This window comes from Canis aureus, chromosome 14 (assembly GCF_053574225.1).
Source record: "Canis aureus isolate CA01 chromosome 14, VMU_Caureus_v.1.0, whole genome shotgun sequence".
NCBI classification, from domain to species: Eukaryota; Metazoa; Chordata; class Mammalia; order Carnivora; family Canidae; genus Canis; species Canis aureus.
In genome coordinates, this window is record NC_135624.1 from 26,616,132 (window position 1) to 26,641,473 (window position 25,342).

Here is a 25,342-nt window from a genome sequence, read left to right on the forward strand (position 1 = left end):
TTGCCTCATGATAAGGATCTCCTGGGTGCTTAGGAAGATGTTTGGGTCTCACTGCAGATTTTCTAAATTAGAGTCTTCATGGGTAGAACCTTGGAAGTTGTATCTTTAGAAGGTCATTCTTATGACCAAGCAAGTTTGAGAAAGACTAATTTACAAGATGCTGAAGCCCTCTTCCCTTTAGTGATCAGCTCCGTGTATGAGTCTTACCTCCTAAGAGCCAGGAACTCCCATAGAACCATCTCTGTCTTGCATAACTTCCAGCAGGGAACTCTATAAGCCATTGGGTGGAGAAGGCCAAAGTGAAAGCTCCATGTCTGGGATGATAAGCAAAAAATGGGTCCTAGTTGGCGGAGCATAGCAATGGAGAGACTGGGAGAAGCAACAGGCTGAGATCTCTGCAGGAAGAGGGTCAGTGTGAAGAGGCAGGAGAAATTCCCCCCCCTTGGGCTTGGGCTCAGAAGCAGGACTAGCTCCTTGGGGGGCTAAATGGGAGCTACTGGAGGCAAAGCATGGGACCCAGGCTCACTGGGAAGGCTCTGTGTCCTAAGTCCCATGTCCAAGGTGGGAGCTGACTACAACTGACCAATAAAATTACACAGGTCCAGGATAAGACAGACGTGGCTTTGCCATTTGATTTGCTTGACAAAGATCCATACATCTGGTCCCCATTGACTTAGGAGGGATTGGTCTCTGAGTTGGGGGCTTGTCCTGTGCATGAGGAGAAAGCAGGCTGGAAACCTAGGAGGTACCTGCTTATTCAGGTTTACATTCAGTGTGCAGTGGGGTAATCACACTGAATCTTGCCATTTTGTCTCCTGTGTACCCACTTCTTTCCCCAATTCCTCTCCTCTCTGCAAGGAAGATTGCCCTGTTGGGCAGCACTGAGCAGGTGCCCTTCCCTAGCACAGATTCTCTGCTGTGTCCTGACAGCCCTGAGTTGCCCTCGGTTTGAAGGTGTGGATAATTAAGCTAATGAACACTTTTCCACTGGCTGCTGAAAGCCTCATTAATCTACACACATGTTGCCACAGGCAAATTATGGCGTCAAGGGTGGGAGGATCAACAAAAATAACTTCAGAAATTCATTAATCAGACTTAGTCAAGCATGCTGTTCGGAACTGGGAGTTCTTATCCAGCAGTGGCCAGAGGATTAGATTTTTTTTTCCAGCTACATGAAAGGGACTTCTTAAGCAGTATTTTGGAACATCTAGGTTTTTGTACCGGTATTTATGACTCTAGTGGTTGCTGCTAATGAAATCTGTCCAAAGACTTTCGTATGGAGGAGGATTCTAGAAATCCTGAGTGGATGATCAGGTTTGCAAGCACACAAGAGGGAAAATATGATCATGGGATCACACGCAGAAACATAACCCGACTATGGCAGAAGTGGTTCGTGTCACCAAATATTTTCTCCCCAACGTTTCACAGGGGTCCTTGGAGTCAGTTTGGAGCTACACGCGTCTTTCCGGGTAATGGATGGTGAGTGGGGGCAGGAGCTGGCAGGCCTCCAGTAACCCCTTTCCTGCCATGGCAGCCTCAGAGGCCACTGTTCCAAATGGCAAAATAACAAGGTGGAAGACAGCTGATTGACCCACATTGGATTCACATGCATAAAGAATAAAGTATATGATAACCCATGGAGATTTCCTGCTTATCTGCTAGCGAAAAAGAATCTGTTGCCTTATGGCCACCACCTAGAGCTAAAGGCTGTTTTCTGGAATACGGTGATGAGATTAGTTTTCTTATAATATCCTCAGGAGCAGAATTGTCTGGATTTCAGTATGGCCTTCAATGGGATCTTTTTGTGGATAAGTTGGGGTCTTTTTCAGACAAGTTGGGGTCATGGGTGCTAGATGATAAAATAATTAGATGGATTCTAAGTTGCCCAAATAATGATCTACCCTAAAAGTACTCATTAGCAAATTAACACAAGTCTTGGGAGAGGACATGAAGAGCATAATCCCTACCCGATGTTGTTCAACAGTTTAATCGGTGGCTTGGGCGAAGGCAGAGATCCTCTGCTTTTTAGGTTTGTGGATGCCACAGAGAATGTAGCCCCCCTGAGGATCTTGGCTGATCCTCAGAACTCAAGCTCTGGCAGTCTAGAACAATGGGCTTCAGATGACAGGATGGGGGGAAAGCATGAGTGTGTGACATGCGATTTGAACTACAGAATCACAGGAGAGGAAGGACAAGGTGACGAGGTCATAGAACATTTTGAAAATAGCTGTAAGTGGGTCAGTAACCAGGGCTAGAGACTGGATACGTGTCCTCTAAGCTCTAATAATCTCTTATCCCCCAATACTCTCGCTACTTACAGACCTATTGAGGAGGCTGCGGAGTGGGGGGAATGGGTAGAGAAGAGGGAAAAGCACACGGTCTGGATTCAGCTGAAAAGTCTCCAAATTCATTTTTTTAAAAAGACTATTTATTTAGTCATGAGAGACACACAGAGAGAGGCAGAGACCCAGGCAGAGGGAGAAGCAGGCTCTTCTCAGAGAGCCTGATGTGGGACTTGATCCCCGGACCCAGGATCACGCCCTGAGCTGAAGGCTCAACCTCCGAGCCACCCAGGTGTCCTTCCAAGTCCTTTAATAAATTTGAAGCCAGGTCCTTCAAAGTTGGCAAAAGAAGGAGAATCTTTGTGAAGAATCTTTATGCTTGTCCTCAGATGACATGGGTTTGATCTGTTAAGACGGCCAGGAGCTCCTCCTACTGATGAGGTAATGCAAGACCACAAGCCCAAAGTTACTTTTTGGGGATTTAGGAGATCACCTGTGTACATAGAAAGTACACCAGCTCAGAGGCCCTGTAAACATGAGGAGGATCTGAGTTCATTGGAGGTCTTGATCCTGGTTGAAGTTTCTGGTGGCTTTCCTCAGACACACTTAGTGACACTCTGTCTTGCACAACGACAACAACAATAAACAAGTAAGGACTCAGTCTTTTTTTCCTTAGAATTTTAAAGGTCACATTTCCCTCTTCCATGCTCTTAAAGTCTTTGATGCTGTGGTGGACACGGCCCATTTGGAAGAAAGCATGGTCTTAGAAAAGGTGTGAAGAATCAAGAACCAAAGCACAGCCTACCAGCTGTAGCTAGGGTGTGCTCCTGTCTCCCTGGGCTCCACAACCAGGGCCAGAGACTAAGCGTGTGCACAGGTTTAAACAGTGAGGCTGGAGGGGGACAGAGAAATTCTAGATCAAAAATATAACAACCTGTAACACAACCGGACTACCTCCAAAAAATCATCAGCCTACAAAACATCAAGGCACTGAGCCTCTAAGTCAGAGACGGTGATGGGTAATTGTCCTAATTTTTCGGAGAAATTTGGGATCACTACTAGAGTCCCAGAGTAAAAGCAACACTTTCAGGATAATTTTGAAGGACCACTGGTTCCCTATTTTTGCTCAAGTGATGGCCATTGATGGAACAAAGGTGTTTCCTCTTTTCCTGGAGATCCTTGGCAAAATTCTCCAATAACTAGAGCCCATGGTAATGTGTTGGGATGGTTGGGATGTATTTTTCCTTCTTGGGGATCCCACCTGAGATGAGGGATTGTGGCCATTGCTCTGCAGCCAGGCATGTCAAGTCTATAGCACCATTTCCTGAAGGTGGGCTGTGTCCCCTCACCAGGGGCCAGTGAGCACCTTTATGGGAGCCCTGGCTTGAGGCCCTTCTGTTCAAGAATCGTGCTTGATGTGTATAATTCCATAAGTAGATTGAAGCAAAAACATCTCTTTGTTTTCCAATGAGATGAAAGAAAATTATAATTGGATTTTTCATGGGCCCACAACTTATGCTTTGGGAAAGTGACTAAATCATTATGCCATCTTTCTCCTCCATCCTCCTACCTCCTACCCTGTGCCTTTGCTGGAGCATGCCCAGTAATTCCTGTACGTCCTCCTCTGCAAGCTGCAGGCAGGCCCTATCCCCCACCCTGGGGTGGCCCAGAGTCAGGTATCGCTGGGGCTCAGAACCACTCAGGCTTTGAGTATCCTGGCTTTAGCAAGAGGGCTGGAAGCAGTGTGAGAAATGGTAAGTACTACATTTGAGAGGGAGCAAAGGGCATGTGACATATGTGATTGGTATCTTTTCCTTGGTATCCTATTATTTTCATTTCCGAGTTTGGAGACCTTACAAAACTCCTTCAACAGATAAAGAGAGCACCCTGAATGCCACGCCTGCCAGCAGAGGCTACTATCCACACCACAGAACAAGGGATTGTCATCATGCCCTTCACCTCTGGTCTTTAGTGGGGTCAGTATGATGTACTTGTCATGCTTGTGTTCTTATTTCAGTTATGCCACTTCCCAGCAGTAACTCTGGACATTATTGATTTTAGACTTACTTTCCTTATCTGTAAAATGGGAATGCTATCAAGGGGGAAGGTGTTGAGAAGGTGTTGATCCCAGGGCCCTGAGATCGAGTCCTGCATTGTCTGTTATACATATAAAGCTTCTGGTGTGGTCCTTGCACATGGTTGACACTGCCTTTCTCTTACTCCCAGTTCTGAAGATCTGGTTTATCCAGATCCAGAAAATGTATAGGGTTTAAATTTGAGGAAAGTTAAGGCAACTTAAGGAAGTCCAACCTCCTTTTATAAACAGAAAAATTGAGGTCAGAGCAGTTAAGCCATTTTCCCAATCTCATGGCACTGAGGTCTTGACTTCTTAAATGTCCAGTGATTTGTTTTATGGTTTGGTACCTCCGTTGAGATCATGGAAGCCACTAACACATAGGTATTTATGAGCAAGACAATTTTACAAAGTAGAAAAGAGCAATCAAAAGTATTTGTCCATGTTCAAGCATAGCTATGCGCATGCCCGGTGGGGTTGGGGAGTCAGGTGGGTTATCAGTAAATTAATTGCCGAGGATCTTTCAGAGGCATGACTCCCTGGGGTCACAAGTGGACAGGGAACTTTCTGAGTATTCTTTAGGGCTTAACAGTATCTATGTTTAGCGCAGAATAATTGTGAAGATACAAAGGATATTTGCTAGGCGGTTAAGAGTTACACAGGGGCTTTCTACAGGAAGATGAAGCTCCTGGTTCTGCACAAATGTGTGTTAGTGGTTGAATATGGGTAATGTCCTTCAAAGTAATAACCCATAGGTTACACCACCCACCACCAGTGGCTCTCTCATGTTAATCCCCTTGAGTCTGGAATGGATGGGATTTTTCAGTTAATGAAGACATCCTGAGTCGCTGAGAGTCACCCTGAACATAAGTGCTTATGCATTTCCAAGAATTCCACTCCCGATTTGGTATTTCTTGGACGATCCAGAAGGTCTTCCAGGAGCTAAAATGTATCTCTAAGGTTGCAACTGTGAACACTTGTTCCCAGTGGGTGGACGATCCAGGGGGTGATATACGTGGATGGGCAGAGCTTACCGAGGGTGGGCTCTGACCCTGTTCACTGGGTCAAGGTCTAGGATGCTATATATGACAACCACGACTTGAGCATGCTTTTTTACAAACTGCGCAACTGTGGGATCGTCAAGGCATGCACTGTTTTTCCCATCTGAAGTGAGGAATCTGAGGTGAAGCGCTTTGCTCCAGTGTGTGGAGTGGGTAAGGAGCTCATCTGGGACAACCAACTGGATCTCTTGACTCCTGATACAGGGTTCACTCTCCTGTGCTGTGATGCTTTTCATAAATGCAGAGGACTGAAAGCACCTTGGCTATTTGGAGCCCATGAAGTATCCAGGCAACAAATACAACCTACTTCTTTAAATCTGTGGATCTGTTTTAGAACTCCACAGCCATCCCCCCAAGTAGAGCGAGTCTCTAACTAAAAGCCCAACAATATTCACAGTAAAGGTGAAAAAACTTAACATTTTGAAATTACATAATACAGACTTCTCGTTGAAATTGTAGCAAATGCGTGTTATACAAAAACAGATTTACAAAATTTAAATCGCACATAATTCTATCACCCCAATCATCCACATGCTTTTAGTGGTATTTCTTTCTAATTTTTTCTTAAGTGTAGAACACTGTTTCCTTTTATGTCTTTATGATCGTGTTTATTATTCAGTATTCTGAGGTTTCACTTATTTACATGTTCTTTTCTTCATATAATTAAATATCCTTAATATATTTTTAATGACTGCATAGTGTAGGTATGCCATACCTCTTTATAATCAATTCCCGATTTTGAATGTTTAGATGATCTATAATTTTTGTGAGTAAAAATTAGGCTGTTGCAAACAAAGTCACTTATGGATAGTTTCACACGATTTTATAGAAATTTTTACATAACTGTCCTATTACTTGCTTTGGACAAATTTCTGAAACAAACATTTTGAAGATTCTTTCTACATCTTCCCGGAGTAAGTTTTGAACCTTGTCTGTAGCTTCTGAGCTATCTTTTTTTTTCTTTAAAGATTTTATTATTGGGATACCTGGGTGGCTCAGTGGTTGAGCATCTGCCTTGGCTTAGATTATGATCCCAGGGCCCTGAGATCGAGTCCTGCATCAGGTTCCCTGCAGGGGAGCCTGCTTCTCCTTCTGGGTATGTCTCTGCCTCTCTCTCTGTGTGTCTTTCATGAATAAATAAAATCTTAAAAAATTATTATTTATTTATTTGAGAGGGAGAAAGATAGTGAGAGTAAGCATGAGCAGGGCTAGAGGGTGGGGAGAGGGAGAAGCAGCCTCCCCACTGAGCAGAGGCCCTGACGTGGGGCTTGATCCCAGGACCCAGGGACCATGACCTGAGCAGAAGGCAGAGGCTTCACCCACTGAGCCCCCCAGGCGCCCTGCTCCTGGGCTCTCTTGCCCTTCATCTTGTTCCTTGGACCTGATGCCTGCCATGTTCTGGGCCTTCCTTAATGGTCACGACTTTTGTCAGTCTGGGTCACAATCCTCAGCCAAATCCACCCTGTTCTCTGGACCCTCCTGACTTTACCTTCTCTTTCTGGTGGAGAACTAGACGGGAAGGGGAAGTTGGACTCCTCCTGGAAAACCTCTCTGCCCATGAATCCAGTGACACTTTTTGCTCCACCCATGGCTAGGCCGCCTCTTGTAACACTCTCCAGAAACCTGGTCCTGTTCCTAACCTGCCACACGGACAGGACAGCAAAAGGCACCTCCTGCCTCCTGTGCATCTCCGTCCAGGGCACCCGGGCTGCCCCCCTTCAGGTGTCATTACTCTCCTTGCCACAGCCCCTGGTTTGCTCAACAGGCCTTAATAGCACAGCCACTTAATAGCCCTTTCTATCAATTTCCCCATCTGCAGAATGGGGACTGTGATTCTGGGCTGACGGGCTGGTGTTGTGAGCATTAATGAATGTTTTGAGGCACGTTGAGATCTGTAGATAAGCACGGAGTGCTAATGAGGCTGCTATTGGGCAACCTGCTTTGTTTCCCACAGAGGGATCAGCTCCTAATCCCCGGGCAGACGGTGTCTCCAGGCTGCTTCCCCAGGAACCCAAACAGTGGATTCCCAAGGAAATTTATCCTAGTGGTATGCAAGCTCTCAGCTTAACTGGCAAACTCAAAATTCCATCTGAAGCAACTCCAAAATACCTCCCCCCCCCCCAGTCTGTCTGTCCAGTGATGGCACCACTGGGTTGGGCCACTCGGCACCTTCCAGAGTAATGTTTGCCTGAGCAGGGAATGTGCACGGCCTGGGATACTCGGATGACTTCAGACGGTTTATGGATGAACTTTCAGTTACTTCTCACAGTTGTGCATGTATTTTGGTGGTTATTTTTTATTTGTAGCAAGGGGTACTGTGAAAAAAATTAGTCATAATAAGAATAACTATAGGGGTGGCCTGGTCAGTTTAAGCATCTCCCTTTTGCTCAGGTCATGATCCCAGGGTCCTGGGATTGCGCCCCTCATCGGGCTCCCTGCTCAGCGAGGAGTCTGTATCTCCCTCTCCCTCTGCCTCTGCCTTCCCCTACCTTGTGCTCTCTCTCTCTCAAATAAATAAATTAAAAAAAATTTTTTTAAAGAATATCTACATGTTATAGGTGCTTATGATGTACCAGGCAGTGGGGTAAGTGCTTTACAGGAAGGAAGTCAGAGAGTTCATCATCACAATAGTCTTGTGATGTAGTTACGCTTATTACCCGCTTTGGACACATGGTGTATGGAGACACAGAGACTTTAAATAGCCCGTCTAAACTTACACAGCCGGGAAGCAGCAGGGATGGGATTTCAATCAGGCAGTTTCGGCTCCGGGGCCCACGCTCCTGTTAACCGCCTGTCATATTTCCTTTCAATACATTTGCGTTTAAGGTACTCATGTGAAATAGGTCTTAAAAATAGATTTGTTTAGTTATGAAAGCATGTTGACGGGAATAAAAATGACTAAAAAAAAAAATAAGCTAAAAATAGTGAGATGGTATGAGGAGTAGATGGACACTGAGAATGGAATAAGGTGACCCCGGGGCGGTGTCCCTCAGAGGGTGGTCTGGTGACCACCTGTCTCGTCGTGCCCTATAAGCTGGTTTAAAAATAAAATCCAGATTTACTGAATCTGAATCTCTATGGGTGGAATCCAAGAATCTCTATTTCTAACCAATTCCTCAGAGCATCCTTATATATCACGATGCATTCCTATGTATCACCCACACCCCAAATCCCTACCTATCAACAACAGTAACAACCAAGCCTTGATGTCTGGCTGTTCCATAGGCTGTCACTCTTTTGGCCTAATGTTGGGAACAGCCATAGGGGAAGGGACACAGCTACTACTGTACAGGAAGCATCTACTGTGCTTGGGCTCATGCTGGGTTGGTACTTAATCTTCACAGCTGACTCTGAGGTATAAATATGTTCATTTTCCAGTTAAGGAAATTGAAGCTGACTGAGGTTAAGTGACTTGGTAAGTGGTGGGGCTAAGAGTCAGGCCTGGGAACATGGGGTCTTTCAGTTGTGCCTTTTCTATCACACTAGCCCACAGAGGCCAGACCTTTAGGGTCAGTGCATCCCACAGACCAGCTGGAAGATGCCAAGTCAAGAAAATGGGCTTGTATTTGGATGATTGCACTCACTGGTATAACCAGCACTTAGTTCTAGGGTTTTAAGTAAAAAAAGAGGTGGCATCTAAGTCAAGGTCATGTGTCTGCTCCTAGGTGTACCCAGTATTTGGCGAGAGGCTCACACCTACAGGAGAGAGGGGAGTAGATGCTACTTATTAGCTGTTGGTTTTGACAAGTGACTCAAACCTCTAACACTCATTGTCCTCACAGGAACCCCAACAGATCAAATCTCTGATGGTTACATTCAGCATTAAATAGGTTTGTGCATGTGGAGTGCCTGACACTCAACAAATGGTTGTTGCTGGAGGACCAGGATGTGAACCCAGGGAGACTGGACAGCAGCAGCCACAGCTAAGGTCAGCCCTGGACAGCACCACCAGCATGTTGCCACTGGCACTGTGGACAACCCATCTGACTTCATGCTGTTGCTGGACTCTTGACACCACTACTTTCTTGAAAAGAGACTAAACCTTTTCTGCCTCTTTGTTCTGGCATCAGGGTTCCAGACAGATGGACTATCTCTTAGGTTCTTACCAATGTTCTAGATTCAAGGCGCAGATGAAGTATTATCTTTTTTAATGGGCTTCCAAAGTGTGAGGTGACTATGGGAAATCCTAATCCTATGGAATTCTCCTCAAAAGGCAAGGAAGGCAGAGTTGATTGTTGGGAAGAGAGGGGAAGAGAGGTAAGGAGAGAGAGAGAGAGAGAGAGAGAGAGAGGGAGATCCCCTGCATTTCATAAAGCTCGAAAAATCCTTTTTTGTTGCCCAAATTTGCATAATGGAATTGAGGGTGAAGACTGGTAGGAAGTGCCCAAGCCAGCTTATAGTAAGGATCTGGGTGTAGAGTGTTCGAGGGACTAGATATATTAATTTACTTGTTTATTTGCTCCTTTATTTACTGATCATCTATTGAGTTCACCATGTTTGGGGTTCTAGCTCCACTCCAGGAACACGATGGTGAATATGACCAGGTTCTTGTCCTAAAGGAGGTCTTAGACTAGTGACATTCAAGCATGCAATCCCAAGGGGCAGGAACAAGATTGAAGAGAGGGGAGAGCCTGAGTCTGAGAATTGCACCAGGACAGGAATTGACAGACGATGCTTTTGGCCCCAATCTCCAGGGTCTAAGATGACCCGCTTAAGTTCTACTAGTCAATCATTGATCAGGGACTCTGGCCGAAGCCTTCAAGCTCATGTTCTGATGCTTTTTTTCACTCTGGGTGCAGCTCTATGCAAGGTGGAGGGGCAGATAGTAGCTTAGAGCAAGGGGTGGGGGCTGGTAGGCTTGGGGTCCTCCCTATTCTACTTGTTAGCTAGGTGACACTCATGGGTCTAGACATGTGATTCCAAGACTTACTCTTCTGTCTATACAATGTGGGTTATATGATTTCCTTCCCCGAATTACTGTGAGGACGAAATTGACAACCAACTTAAAGAATGAAAGTGCCCTTGATGATGGTAGACACCCTGCGTGCGTAATAAATGGCAGCTACACAGAAAGAAGCTGAGGTAGGGTGATCGCCTTCAAGGAACTCACTCTTTACCTGGAAGGTGGTAGGGTGGGGATAGGATGGGACAGTGGAATGTAGCCGAGTGTGAGAGAGAAGAAATGAGTACAAATCTCTTCATTGGACTGGCTGTAAGTAAAATCAGAATTTGGAGAAGAGGGAGCACAGCGTGGCCACAAGCCAAGGGCTTTCTGGAAAGATCAGTGGGGTGGCCAGGGTGCTGCTATTGTTCTATAATCAGACTCCATGGGTTCTTATCCTGAGTTACATCCCCCCCCCCCCCCCATTAGATCTGTGCTCTTGGGCAAGGGAAGTTATTTAATTTCCTTAAGCCTCAGTCTCTTTTGCCGTAAAATGGGTGTAACAGTAACACCTACTAACTGGGTAGTTCTCAGAATTAAATGAGCTAATCCCCATAAAGCGCTTAGCGCAGTGCCTGGCACTTAGTAATCATGCTATGAATATTATCCCTGCTGAACTGAGCCTTGAACAATATACAAAACTTGGCTCATCATAGCTGTTGTAAGGATTAAGGAAGACAACGTAGGTTAGGCGCCCAGCGGAAGGCCGGGTACACAGCAGGCCTTCCTTACCAGACGTGCTCTTGCCCTCAAGGGGAAGGGCAAAGCCTCAGAGCTCCTTGTGTCTCACATGACCCCTAACACAAGCCTCTGGCCTGAGGTTAGTTTGCATACAAGGAGGTGGGCTGGGAAGTCACCCCATGTTCAAGGAGTTTAGGTCATTTCAGTCCCCTTGGACTCCCCCTGGTGGCCACCCGAGCACACGCGGTGCACTTCCCGGGGTGGGGAGTCCGTCTCTGAAAGGAGAAGTGTCCACCCAGCCTCACCTGGAGGTCCCCAGACTTTGTGCTTTGGCAGTGATTCAGCCTTGCAGAGTGATTCATGACTTGTCTTGACGGCACTGACTTGCTGGTTGGTGACATTTCCCAAGGAATGACAAACAGTCACGGAAGAACCGGCCCCGAAACTTAAGAAAGAGCTGTTATTTAATCTCTTCTCACTTTATCCACCCAAATCCTTTTGGGACTCTGCCCTTTGACCTCTCCTTCAGAAACTAGAGTGTCAGGTAATCTCCTTTTCCCCCGTGCTCTTTTGGGCAATTAATCATGTAACGATGACAATATTTTGGATGCTTTTTCTATGGCAGGTGGGGCTCTAACTCTCAACATTTAGCTCATTCAATCTCACAGATAACCCCATAGGTTTCTACTATTTTGTGCCAGAAATTCCACATGAGGAGACAGGCACAGGGAGGTATGTGACTTGCCAGAGGAGATGCAGCTTATATCCAGCAGAGCCAGCTTTCAAACCCAAGCGATCTGGCTGCCAAGGCCATGCACCCAACAGCTCTGCCATCAGCCTGCCGTGTCACATGTACCCCCGGTGACAAATCCTGGCCTGTTGTCTAGTATTCACTAGGGTTTTGGGGGCATGAAAGCCTTGATTCTCCAACTCGGGGTTAGCTGACATAGGACAGGTTCTCATGGTTCCCCAACCATAATATCATGGAGAGACATGGTTTTCTTGGATCTTTGACTAATCACTTTTAACTTCCGTGTGTCTTTGCTTCCTTGCCTGCAGAATAGGGACAGCAACCCTAACCTCCCTGGAATTGTTATAAGGATTAAATACGTGATTCATGCTAGACGTCCAGCACAGTGCTTGATACACAGCACCCATTTCTTAAATGAGCTTGCCCTACAAGGTAAGGGCAGTACTTCATGTTTCTTTGTATCTCTGTGGCCCCCAGGATGGGCCAGACAATGTTGTCAGCTGGAGGCAGACAGTGAGTCTCTTTACTCATACATACCATGCAAAAATGGGGTGTTTGGGACCAGGAATGGACACCTCCTCCTCGGGAAGGCAGTAACGGGGGACACTGACTTGCTACAAGCCCTGGTACAATTAGGTCAAACCTGTTTCTCCCCTGAGCAGGGTGGATCAACACGCCTTCCACGAGGATTGCTGAAAGAATCCTCACGTAGGATTTTACATGAGGCAGACACGTTTTTCCCCCCAAACATCATCCTTCTTATTACCTGGACTCTTTCTACATGGAGGCTTTTGCTGAATTCCAGGCGGGCCAGGGGCTGAGTGTGTGAGCAGGTCCAAGAAGATGTGAGTTGTGTCCTCAATTCTGGAAGGCAGCTCTGGCAGGGTGGTGGGGCAGGGCAGGGATGGCTCTCAGAGACTGCAAAGCCATGTCCAAATACTCTCCAGAGGGCGATGCTTCAGTTCTGATGTAGAAGAAAAGGCAGGAACATGTGGGGAGGCGCTATGGACATTCCACTTGACCTTTGGGTTGACATAGCTGTGGGATTGAGATTCTCCATTCCTTCTGAGGGGCAGACAAGGAGGCAGTGAGACCGGCCCCTGCGCTGTCTCTAAAAATGGAATTAATAACACTCACTTCTCTTTTGCTTGGCCCACGTCTCCCTCTTCCCGCTTTGAGCACTCTGATATATTCTCACTTTCTTTCTGTAAAGACTTTCTGTCTCATTACTCATCAACAAGAACTCTAAATGCAGAAGCTGCCCCTATGAGAAACCACTGGGGAGCCCACAGCCATCCTATGTCATCCTCTGAGTCACCGTGGAAAGTGAAACCTGGGCTTGCCGCTCTGTCTTGGAGGCTGGTGGGGTTCTCCTGGGGTGATGATTCCCCCCAGGTGTTGCTCTGTGGTTTGCAGTGGGTGGGCTCTGCTGGATCCCCTGCGCTGGGTTTCGACCCACACCTTCTTGCCTCTGCACTTTGTGCTTTTGTTGGGATACTTTTTCTACTCTTCTTTTTCTGGATAACTCTCATCTACCCATTAATATCAAGCTCAAAAGTCTCCTCTATGAAAACTTCCCTGGTTTTCCTTTAGTCTCCTACCAGAGATACCATATATCTCTACTCCCATGTTTCTGTAACACCTCAAACATTTCTGTTATAACCCAGATCCCGCAGTGGTGCTATTAGTGGTCCTCACCAGGCCGTGAGCCACTTGAGGGCAAGGACCATGTCTTAGCTCCCCTATAGTTCCAGCACCTGGCCCATGGTAAGTGTTTTGGGAATATAGTTTTCATGAATTATTCATGATATGGTTGATTATTGCCAGGGATCCTTCCATGCACATAGGTCTCATGCCCATTGGACTACCGGTCCTTGGAATCTAGCTGGTGTAAGATTCGGTTCTATAACTTAACAGAAGTTCATACAGTAAATTTTTGAGTATTTTTTGTGACAGGAGTTGACTTTCTTACTCATCCATTCCATTCTACTGTACAATGCCCATTGTCAGAAAGGCCATTCTAAATATAGAAAACTATATTTATATCAGCTAGAATTAGGTTAAGCTGTGAATGATAGAACACTCGAAATGACAGTGACTTAAATAGATTCTTATTTTTCTCTCATGTAAGCATTCATAGGCGATCCCATTCAGGGCAGCTGTGATAGCTCTTTCCACAAAGTCCTTGGGACTGTGGCCATTCTAACTTTCCACTCTACTCTCCACTCCACTCTTCCTGGCCCATGACAGAGCTTCCTTAGTCATATCTACATTCTAAACAGAGCATGAGGGAAGGTGGGAAGAAGGGCAGAGTGGGTGGGGTGAGTGTCTCCAAGGAAGTTTTCCAGAATCTACCGGAATCTGTCCCACGACACTTTGTTCACATCCCAATGGCGGAACTTAGTCACATGACCACACTTCACAGCAAGCAAGTCTGGGAAGTGTAGCCTTGATTTTGATCAGCCATGTGCTCAGCTCTGGAAAAACAGAGACATAACATTGAGAAATAGTAGAAGTCTTTATCACAATATTTGTTTGGTGCTTTGCTGCTTAGATAGAAGTTTTATTTTCATGTACTCATATGATAGATGACATAAGTGGTTTGTTTGAGGACACAGAGCATGTATGTGGTAGAGTCAGAGGGGAGCTGAGAGGGTTTTTTTTTTTAAGATTTTATTCATATATTTGTGAGAGAGAGAGAGAGAGAGCGCACACCAGCAAGGGGAGGGGCAGAGGGAGAAACAGACTCCCCACTGAGCAGGGAACCCAATGCGGAGCTCAATCCCAGGACCCTGGGATCACAACTTGAGCTGAAGGCAGAGGCTCAATCAACTGAGCCACCCAGGTGCCCCCTGGGAGGTGTTCTAATGCTCTATCCTTGCTGATGCGCCAGGTTGCTTCCCCTGTTAAGCTGGAGGTGGCCTTATTTTGCAGATACACATTGGTCTTTGTTGTGTTAGTTTAAGAGAAGGGGAAGGAGTACAGTATTCCTGCTGAGTGAGGACTGCCTGTAGCCCAGGGCCACTGAAGAATTCTGAATACTGCTCCCCCACTCACCCCCCACTGGGCATGGTGCCTGGAACACAGAAGCACTCAATAAACTGCGGAACTGATGAGTCTTTGTGGAACACCCACTCTTGTCTAAAAATGATAACAATGCACATTCTTCTAGCACATGACAGTTGGTCTTTCCATCTCTGTGGTTTCCAACTGGCTTCACAATTTATGGAGGCATTTGCAGCGCTCAGGGCCATCTTGTTCACGAAGCACTTCCTCTGGCGCATGCAAACAACATGGTATTGGATGAGGCATATTCAAGTGTGATGCCCCCTTCATTCTCACTGAGGTTTCCTGAGTTTGGGATGATGATCCTTATGAGAGAGGTGAGGGAAGTAGCGCTTATTTATTTATTTATTTTAAAAAGATTTTATTTTTTAAATTTATTCACAAGAGACACACAGAGAGAGGCAGAGACATAGGCAGAGGGAGAAGTAGGCCCCATGCAGGGAGCTCAATGTGGGACTTGATCCCAGCACCGTGGGATCACGCCCTGGGCCTAAGGCAGGTGCTCAATCGCTGAGCCACCGAGGCGTCCCGGAAGTAGCATTTAAAGAGGCAAAAATCACTTTCTATGAAGGGCAGAGCTGCACCCTGACCCTGCCTGCCTGACTCTGAACAGCTGTGGTCTTGGGAGTCCTCCACTGAATCAACCCCTGGACATCAGTGAGTCACCAGCAAGGTGTGCAAAGTGCTATTTGGGAGGCAGGAAGCAGGATTAGCCATGGGACACCTGTTGTTTTTGGGGACTTGGGAATAGCTAACTGCTGTTAGCTAGCACCAGTGCTAGTGAGAGAGAGAGAGAAGAGAGAGAGGGAGAGAGAGAGAGAGGGAGAGAGATTGTGTGTGTGTGTGTGTGTGTGTGTGTGTGTGTGTGAAGAGCATGGCCTGCCTGTAGGCTGAGGGTCTGAGCTTTTCCTCACCCCAGTGGGCACTGGGGAACCAGAAGGTGTGGCTGTGGAAGGCATATGGGGGAGTGTGGGGAATAGTGGGAAGGACCCTCTTTCTGGCTGAGGTCTGCTTCAGTTGTTGAATCTCCTATCCCTGGGGACATTCAGAAAGCAAGCTATTAAAAAAAAAAAAAAATCTGTCCTCGGAGACGGGGCCTGATCCTGTTAGACTTTCAGGAGGGGAGGTGAAATCTGATGAAAATGCCCTTCCTTCTCCATCACTTGTGAGGGATAGGACAGCAGCACCGCGAGGTGGGCATCACTTGGGATTGAGTCATGAGACTCAGGCTCAAATCTGGTTTCTCTTCTGAGTGTGGCACTTGGGTGGGACTCAACCTCTCCGTGAGTTTCTTTATCTGTGACATGAGGAGGATGACACAGCTTCTCCGATGACGTGGTTGAGGGAGCTGCACAAGGTTTTGTACCTGGGTGAGCTTTGCAAACTGTGACTCATTCTATGTACTGGAAACACATCCTCTCTGTTTGCTTTGGTTAAGCCTAGTATACGACATGGGGACAGACTAGAAGGCAGGTCCATGGGGGCTCCAATCTTGGCTGTGCCATCTACTTCCTGCGCGAGTCACTTCCCCCTCTGTGCTTTCATTTCCTAATCTCTAAAATGTGGAGAGCAACAGAACCCAACAAACATGGTTGTCATGAAGATTTAATGAGATTATATACCTAGATAGTTAAGTTCTTACCGAGTGTTAGCTGTGATATTCATGACAAAGATTTTAGAATTAATTGTGCTATGAAGATTAAGGCACTTAGCAGGGGAACATAGTGGGTACCTAAATGGTATTTTATTTTATTTTTTTAATTTAATTTTATTTTTTAAAAACTTTAAAAAAACTTATTTATTTATTCATTCATGAGACACACACACACAGAGAGAGAGAGAGAGAGAGAGAGAGGCAGAGACACAGGCAGAGGGAGAAACAGGCTCCATGCAGGGAGCCCGATGTGGGACTCGATCCCAGGTCTCCAGGATCAGGCTCTGGGCTGAAGGCAGCGCTAAACTGCTGCGCCACCGGGGCTGCCCTAAATGGTATTTTAAAGGATTATTTTCAAATAAACCATTATTTGTATTTTACCATTAGTTTTATTAGTGGTAGAATTTTCACAGTTGAAACTGCGGGAATCAAGGCAGATATTTCTCATTTTACCCAGCAGATGGCACTCATGTTGTGTTTAAATTCTGAAAAAGCTTTAAAAATACATACATATTCATATTTTCTATTTTTACCAAAAAGAGTAAGAAAAAAAAATCTTAAGAAAGGCCATTGTCTGTGCCATGGGGAGATAATTAGGGTATGTAAAACAGCTGATACAGTAATTAATAAGAGCAGTGACTGGAGAGTCTTGAAAAGCTTTACCGTAAAACCGCGGGAGAGTAATTGACCTCACCGACATAAGAAAAAACATCACGAGCTCACACACAGCAGGGAAAGGCTGTGTTCTTACTTCTGTGGATTTAGAACCAAACCAGGGAATCCTGGAGCTGCGCATCTGAGCCACACCTGGGAAGGCTTTGAAGTCATTAGTTCCAAGAGGGCAGGGTCTCCAGTGCCTGTTCTCATCCATATTCCAGGGCAAAGGCAATGATTGACACCTAGTAGATGCTCAAGAAACATGCACACCACACCACAAGCAGACTCTCAAAATCCAGGCGTCCGCTTTCTCATGGTAATTATCCAGGATAGATTTGGAAATTCTAAGGTCTTATTGCCATTTGATTGTGCGGCCTTGGGCATGGCCCTCCCCTTGTCTGGGTGTCATTGACCTTCTATGAGAAATGAGGAGGTGGAAATAGACATTGTGACCCTATATGGATTCTACATGGACACATCCTCCATGCCGGGAGGGAACAGTTAAAGCATGGGTAGGAGCAGTCAAGTTCGTGCTGCTTTGGTTGGAGAATCTGCATAAGTCTCCTGGGAAGGACATAGCGACAGCATAGGGGTTACATGAACACTGAATTCTAGGTCTGCCAGACTTGCTGTATGACCATCAGTGAGTGGCTTCACTTTATGGCTCCATGTCTCTGATGGAGCAGCAGTCTCTTCATATTTGCTTGGATGGTAATGAGAATGCCATGGTTTTCAAGTGTGTCATAGAAATAGAAATATATTCTAGATGTTGAGTCTATTACATATGTTAGAGGTGGCCAGTAAGAGCTACATGGGACATATGCTTGGATTTTATTTCTACTTTACTTCTCATCTGCCTCCCTCTCCATGTCTACCTGGGTCCACAGAACACAGGTCTTTTCTACTAACCTTCCCAATATGGTGGCCATGGAGACCTGTCTCTTAGATTTCCTTCAAGAAATCTGAAGGAAGCAGATTTATCCCAGGATCCAGGTGATGGGAGCATCACCGACCAACAGCCTCCCATAAGCTGCCACCCCATGAACACTGAGGTCCTGCTTTCTCCAGGCTGTTCCCAGCCAGTGACTGGACCTGGTAGGGGTACGTGCTTACTGACGTCCTAACAAGCAGCCCTGGCATTGAGACTCCTCATCACCCTGGTTGTCCATCCTGAGCTGCAGTCCGAGACATTTTCCTCCTTACTCCTTCTGTTGCTGTCTCCTCCACAGGTTTCAGACCTGCCTCCCTGTCTGGAAGCCTTCTCAGGCTTCTCCATTCTTGCCCTTTCTATCTTTCACTGTAATAAACCCCTTGCACATTGAATCCCATTGCGACATCTGCTTCCTGCCAGGCCTGACCTGGCATACCAGACTACTGTGGGATCAAGTCCTGCTCTCTGTTTTGACCCATCTCTGACCTGCACAGTATGGGGTTGTCTTTTCCTCTTTATGGATTTGAAGAAAGCAAAAAGTAAAGTTCCAAACATCCACTATTTAAACAAAAGAGGATTACTACCTTTAACCAACAGGGTAAGGTTACAGCAGACTGTATCCCTCCCACTGGGGTCCATGTTAGTCAGCTTTTGCTTGGTTAGGCTACAGTTTCAAACCTCAAATCTTAACGGCTTACAAACCCAGAGGGAATAGTTTCTTGCTTACATTACAGGTCGGCTGACATCCATGTGTCTTCTTTATCCCAGGATCCAGGCAGAAGGAGCAACTTCATTTGGGACATGCTGTTCTCTTGGAAGAGGAAAAAGAGCAAGAAAATGGGTAAAACCACGGGATGACTTTAGAGGTTCTTCTGGGATTGGCATATATCATTACTACTTGCATTTCATTGGCCAAAGTGAGTCATACGGCCTGACTTGATGACAAAAGGACAGACCATATACTCCCTCCCACCCGGGGAGGCACTGCAAGGCACAGGGTGGGGGAGGAGGGGCAAGGATGTATAATCCCCTTACCATGAGGACAGTGAATAATTAGGAGCAATAATACAATATACAGCTGATCTTCATTATTGACAGATTCTGCATTTGCAGATTCATTCACTTGCTAAAATTTATTTGCAACCCTCCAAATCAATACTTTTGGCACTTTTGCAGTCATTTTTGGACATGAACAGAGCAGCAAAAAGTCGGAGTTGTTTGATGCAAATCTTCCCCCTTGAAGTGGCACAAGGCAACACGCAGCCTTTGTGTTTGAGCTCTGGTGCAGAGGTGAGCAGAGGATGGAGACAGGATGGAGAGAGGCAGTGCAAGAAGCCCTGACACAGGCCAGGTGGACCGATTTAAATCCCAACTCTGGTCCCTGTTAGTGCGGAGGCCCCAGGCAAGTCACTTAACATTTCTGAACTTCATTTTGTCTTTTGTAGAATATAAAATCATTGAATCTACTAGGATGAGTTGTTTTTAGGATTTAAGGTTATAATCTATGTGAGGGGTGTGTGTGTTTTCCCTAGAAACAAGAGTTCAGTATTTGCTAATTCAGTGTTTGCAATGACTTTATGGCACATAACTATCACCTAAGTACCATGAATAATGAGATCAGGGTTATTGGGAGGCCCCTCAATAGTCCTCTCTTCACCACCCACGTTCTGCACCAATTGAAAAATCATAAAACGACTTAAGATATGGAGACTAAAATGCCACTCTTCCTACTGATGATTATTAGTAGAGGGTCTATTATGAGCCAAATGGTCATGTGTACTCCCTGTCCATGGTCTAGTCTACCTAAGACAAGTTTTGCAATTGCAGAGTAAAAGTGTATTTACACTTTATTTTTTCCTTTTTTTCTTAAGATTTATTTATTTGAGAGAGAGAGAGGGAGCAAGTGTGGGGTTGAGGGGCAGAGGGAGAGGGAGAGAAAGTCTTAAGCAGACTCTGTGCTAAGCACAGAGCCTGACACAGGGCTTGATCTCAACCCTGAGATCATAACCTGAACTGAAACCAAGAGTTGGACACTCAAACAAATGCACCACCCGGGTGCCCCCAGACACACTTTCTCAGGTCACTGATACCCATCGGTCTGGGTAGAAAGGGAGAGAGACACCAGACCCCCTGATGGATTGACTGCTTCCTATTGAGAAATATGGACCAATGACTATTGTTCATGGACCAGGAAACTAATTCCACTTTGGTAGGGAGAGATAGTGGTCAAGGGTCTGGAAGTGTTTGGGAAAGAATGGCTCCTCATGGTCAGCAGGTATAGGGAAAGTGTGTTCTCCTCTGACACATCAGGAGATGCAGAGCCAGCTGTGGCTCTGCCTGGTGGATGAGTTGGGGCTTCCCTCCATCACTGCTATGTGTTGACTGCTGTTCTAGTCTCTGGTCTTAACGTGCAATCATAGAAGGGAAATCACAGTCTGGTACCCTGCTGGAAAGGTGATATGTGGCCACCCTGATCCAAGACATCTAGTTAGGTTCTACTTATGGGTCATTTGAATCGAGTCTGCTTATGTAGGGCTGGAAATAGGAGTCATTCTTCGGTCAGTTTGATGATGGAATTGTTTCCCCTGTGATTTGGAGCAAGGAAGAGGGCAAGCCAGATGTTGTTTGGACCTTGAGCAGCAGGGAAAGCTGGGGTTGGCTGGTGCAGCTACAGTCTTGGTTGGCATCATATGCAGGCAGGAAACTGGGACATTAAGATTGACAAGTATCATCCAAGGAGCAGGCAGTTCAAGAGGAACAATTCATCTTTGTTCTTTATCTTTGGCTGAGAAATCTCCCTGGTAGCTTTTTAAGGCTAAGTACTAGGGCTGTTTCCTTGGTTACAAAAGCTCACTTACTAGGGCAAAGGTGTGGTTCATATATTGTGGGCAAAGGTATTCAAAGTGGCAAATTGCAAGTGTGTGTGCAGTTGTGTCTTAGAGCTGTCATAACAAAGTGCCACCAACGAGGTAGCTTAAAACAGCAGAAATTGTCTCACAGTTCTGGAAGACAGAGATCCAAAATCAAAGTGTGGCCTGGGTCATGTTCTCCCTGAATGCTTTAGAAGAGGACCCTTTTCTGCTTCTTCCTAGCTTCTGGGGGCTTTCCAGCAGTCTTTGGCATTACTTAGCCTCTAGATGCGTCACTTCGCTCTCTGCCTCTGTTCCTCTGGGTCTCTGTCCAAATTTCCTTCTTTTTACAAATGTACCAATCACTGGATTAGGGCCCACTCCAATTCAGCATGACCTCATCTTAACTTTTTTTTTTTTAAAGATTTTATTTATTTATTCATGAGAGACACACAGAGAGAGGCAGAGACACAGGCAGAGGGAGAAGCAGGCTCCATGCAGGGAGCCCAATCCCGGGACTCCAGGATCATGCCCTGGGCCAAAGGCAGGCGCTGAGCCACCCAGGGATCCCCTTGTCTTAACTTTTGACCACATCTACAAAGACCCTATTTCCAAATAAGATCACACTCAGAGATTCCAGGTGGATGTGAATTTTGGGGAAACACTATCCATCACAGTACAACGCCAATGTATGGATGTGTTTGTGAAATTCATCTTGAACAGACTTTGCACACTGTCATGACTTTCTGCTTCCCTGTTGCTGCCTTAAATCACACCCCATGAATTCTCCAGCGCTTTAAGATTTTATAAAACACTCCCATATTCCTTATTTCATCTGATCCTATCAATAACTTGAAAATGTATTATTTTTCCAATTGTCAGAAAGGAACTAAAACTCTGAAAGGTTAAGTCACTTTCTGAAGATCACACAGGTAGTGAGTGTCAGGAAGAGGTCTACCTGGCTCTGTGTGCTTATTCCACACAGCTGCCCATAACTTTTTGCCGTAAAAAGCAGTATGACTCTTCTGTTATTTCCCAAACCTCTTTTCCCAATGAAGGAAAAACCATTCTTTTTTTGCAAATTAAAGTTGCAATATTAAAGTTGAAATATTCCCCTTTCAGAGACCCATCAATCAATAAAAAAATCCAATCGATCAAACACTATTGAGCACCTACTATATTTGAAGAAGCATTCCTAGGCCTGGAGAGCAGAGTGGTAGAGAAAGTCTATAGTCTAGCAGTGAATGAGACAGATATGCCAACAAATACACAGATCAAAAGATACCTAGAAATTGTGATGGTTGTTATTCAGGGAGAGAATGGGGAGGGTCAGTGATCTTCTGATTGGGAGGAGTCAGTGAGAACTCTGGGAGGGTGACATTAGAACAAAGATCTGAAGCGTGAGTAGGTTTAGCCAGCTGAAGAAGGGGTGTGGAATGTTCTAGGCAGGGCAAACTGCCAAGTTTGAAAGGAACTTGGTGGGCTTGAGGGGATAAGGGGAAGTTGGTGCAGCTGATAGGGCAAGAAGGAATCAGGGAGATAGGTGAGCTTATAAGTACTGTGGAGAGGTGGGGGGAGCTTAGGTTTTGGGAGCAAGATGGTAAGAAAGAGTAGAGTTTGGGAGAGATTTTGGAGAGGGAACCAAAGAGTTGAAGGTTCCATACTGGCTCCTTGCACAGATAGGTGGGCTTCTGACTTGACATAATAAATTTTCTTTCTATCAATGACTCACATTCGATGACTTAAGGATGATGACTCATGTTCACATCTACAGGTAAGGAATGACAAGTAGCATCAGAAAGGAGCGCCCTGGGTCCTGACCACAGATTTGGGAACCTGTTCACCATCGTGCAGCACCCCCCGCAGTCCACCGACTGAGGTCACTGTCCGTTTTTCCTGTCAGATCTCATGGGACTGCTGTCAAATGAAACCAGCCAGAGCCACAGCCTACAAGCCCAGCACAGTCCATCCACATTACCCATTTCTTTCTTTCTTTTTTAAAGAATATTTTATTTATTTATTTGAGAGAGAGAGAAGGACTGAAAGCCCACATGTGCGTGAGTGTGGTGGAAGAGCAGAGGGAGAAGCAGACTCCCCGCTAAGCTTGGAGCCCAGCGCAGGGCTGGATCCCAGCACCTTGGGATCATGACCTGAGCTGAAGACAGATGCTCAACTGACTGAGCCACCCAGGTGCCCCTCCCCACTCATTTTTCAACACAAGCAGATTTTAGAACATTTGTTTGTTTGTTTGTTTTTTAATAAGGGAAATTTTTTAAAAAAAATTTTATTTATTTATTCATGAGAGACAGACAGAGAGAGAGAGAGAGAGGCAGAGACATATGCAGAGAGAAAAGTAGATTCCAGGCAGGGAGCCCGATGTGGGACTCGATCAGGGACTCCAGGACCACGCCCTGGGCCGAAGGCAGGTGATCAACCGCTGAGCCACCCATGCATCCCAGAACATTGTTTTAACTCAGGTTGAAAAGTTCCTCAATCCTGGTGAGAGAAAGAAAGTGCTGGAAATGAAGCCATCTGTTTCTTAGCCATGTACCTCAGGGTGTAGAGCATTTACTCCAGTGGGACTTTTCGGGGGCCCTTTGGGCTGCCACTGAGCACCATGTAGCAGAGGAGATCTTTGCTTCCTCTGACTGTCTTTAGGCCCTTGGGGATAGGTGGGCATGGGGACATAGATACTTTTAGAAATGAGAGAACATGACCACAGGCACCTTTTAAGTTTAATATATTTTTTCTCCTGCTGTCTTAATCCAAGAAGCTATGACTAGTACTGTGTGTGGTGTGGTGTTTATGTGTGTCTGAGTGTATGTGCTTATGTGTAAACAGGGACAGAGACAATATGAGAAGTTGCCACTTGTGGGGCTTGCCTTGAATATTTGTGTTGAGAATCAGATTTGAATACCACTTACTGGGCACCTACTATGCCCCAGACACTCTGTGGAACATGCCCAAGTATGCTATCTTTTGGGTAAGAAATATGATTCGTGGACTGTGGGCCGCTGGGGTCGGTGAAGGATCTCAAGATGGCTGGGTGAAAACTTGCTCTAAAAACCATTGACTGGGTAGCTTTTGGGGAGATCATACCCCGAAACCGGAAGGCCATTGCCAACTCTCTGAAATCCTGGAATGAGATGCTTACCTCCAGGTTGGCTACTCTTCCTGAGAAACCACCTGCTATTGACTGGGCTTACTACAAGGCCAATGTGGCAAAGGCTGGCTTGTTAGATGACTTTGAGAAGAAGTTTAATGCCCTGAAGGTTCCTGTGCCAGAGGATAAATACACTGTCCTAGTGGATGCTGAGGAAAAAGAAGATGTGAAAAGCTGTGCTGAGTTTTTGTCCCTCTCAAAGGCCAGGATTGAAGAATATGAAAAAGAGCTGGAGAAGATGAAGAACATAATTCCATTTGATCAGATGACCACTGAGGACCTGAATGAAGTCTTCCCAGAAACCAAATTAGACAAGAAGTATCCCTATTATCCTCACAAGCCAATTGAAAATTTATAAATTTGAGTTGAGGAGAAAGCCTCAGCCCTCATATTATAAACGTTGGACTTTAAAAATAATGATACGGGGGATCCCTGGGTGGCACAGAGGTTTGGTGCCTGCCTTGGGCCCAGGGCACGATCCTGGAGACCCGGGATCGAATCCCACATCGGGCTCCCGGTGCATCGAGCCTGCTTCTCCCTCTGCCTGTGTCTCTGCCTCTCTCTCTCTCTCTCTTTGTGACTATCATAAATAAATAAAAAAATTAAAAAAATAATGATATGGTTAAAAAAAAAGAAATATGATTCCCATTTTACAGAAGATAAAACTGAAGCTTGAAGAGTTGAATGGGCTGTATCCTATGCTTACCTCTCTCATGGCTCCCTCGCTGTGTTGTAACACCTGTCCTGTTTGCTCACCTGACTTCTGGAAGGGGCTTCCAGCCCTAGAGGGACCTACTGTCTCTTTGTGCTCCCAATCCCTCTGACCCTGTACATGGGACATAGTAGGTGCTCATTGCATTTTTTCAGTAGGCTTTGTGTTGAAGTTTAACAAATACAGAAAAGTGTGCAAGTGCAACGAATCGGTGAATTTTCAGCTTGGTGAATTTTCACAAAGGGAACACTCCCTGTGGTCAGAATCAAGAAGCAGATCTCTGTGATCCCAAGAGCTTCCCTAGGGCCCCATTCCAGTCACCAACTCCTCTCCTCATCCTCACCAATCCTCACCAATGGTAACCACTATCCTGAACCTAACACAACAGCTTAGTTTTGCCTTTTCCTGAACTTGGATGGATGAAGTCATAGATGCCTCCCATATTATGGACGCCCATTTATTCTCACTGCTGCAGAGACTTCCATTGTATGGCATAATTTATTTGTCTTTTTTTTTTTT

The 25,342-nt window shown here is 45.8% G+C and overlaps 1 pseudogene; it reads left to right on the forward strand.

Annotated features, from left to right (window-relative positions):
- Positions 1 to 23,986: 23,986 nt before the first annotated feature.
- LOC144282873 (ATP synthase peripheral stalk subunit d, mitochondrial pseudogene) lies at positions 23,987 to 24,484 on the forward strand (annotated as a pseudogene).
- The last annotated feature ends 858 nt before the right edge of the window (positions 24,485 to 25,342 follow it).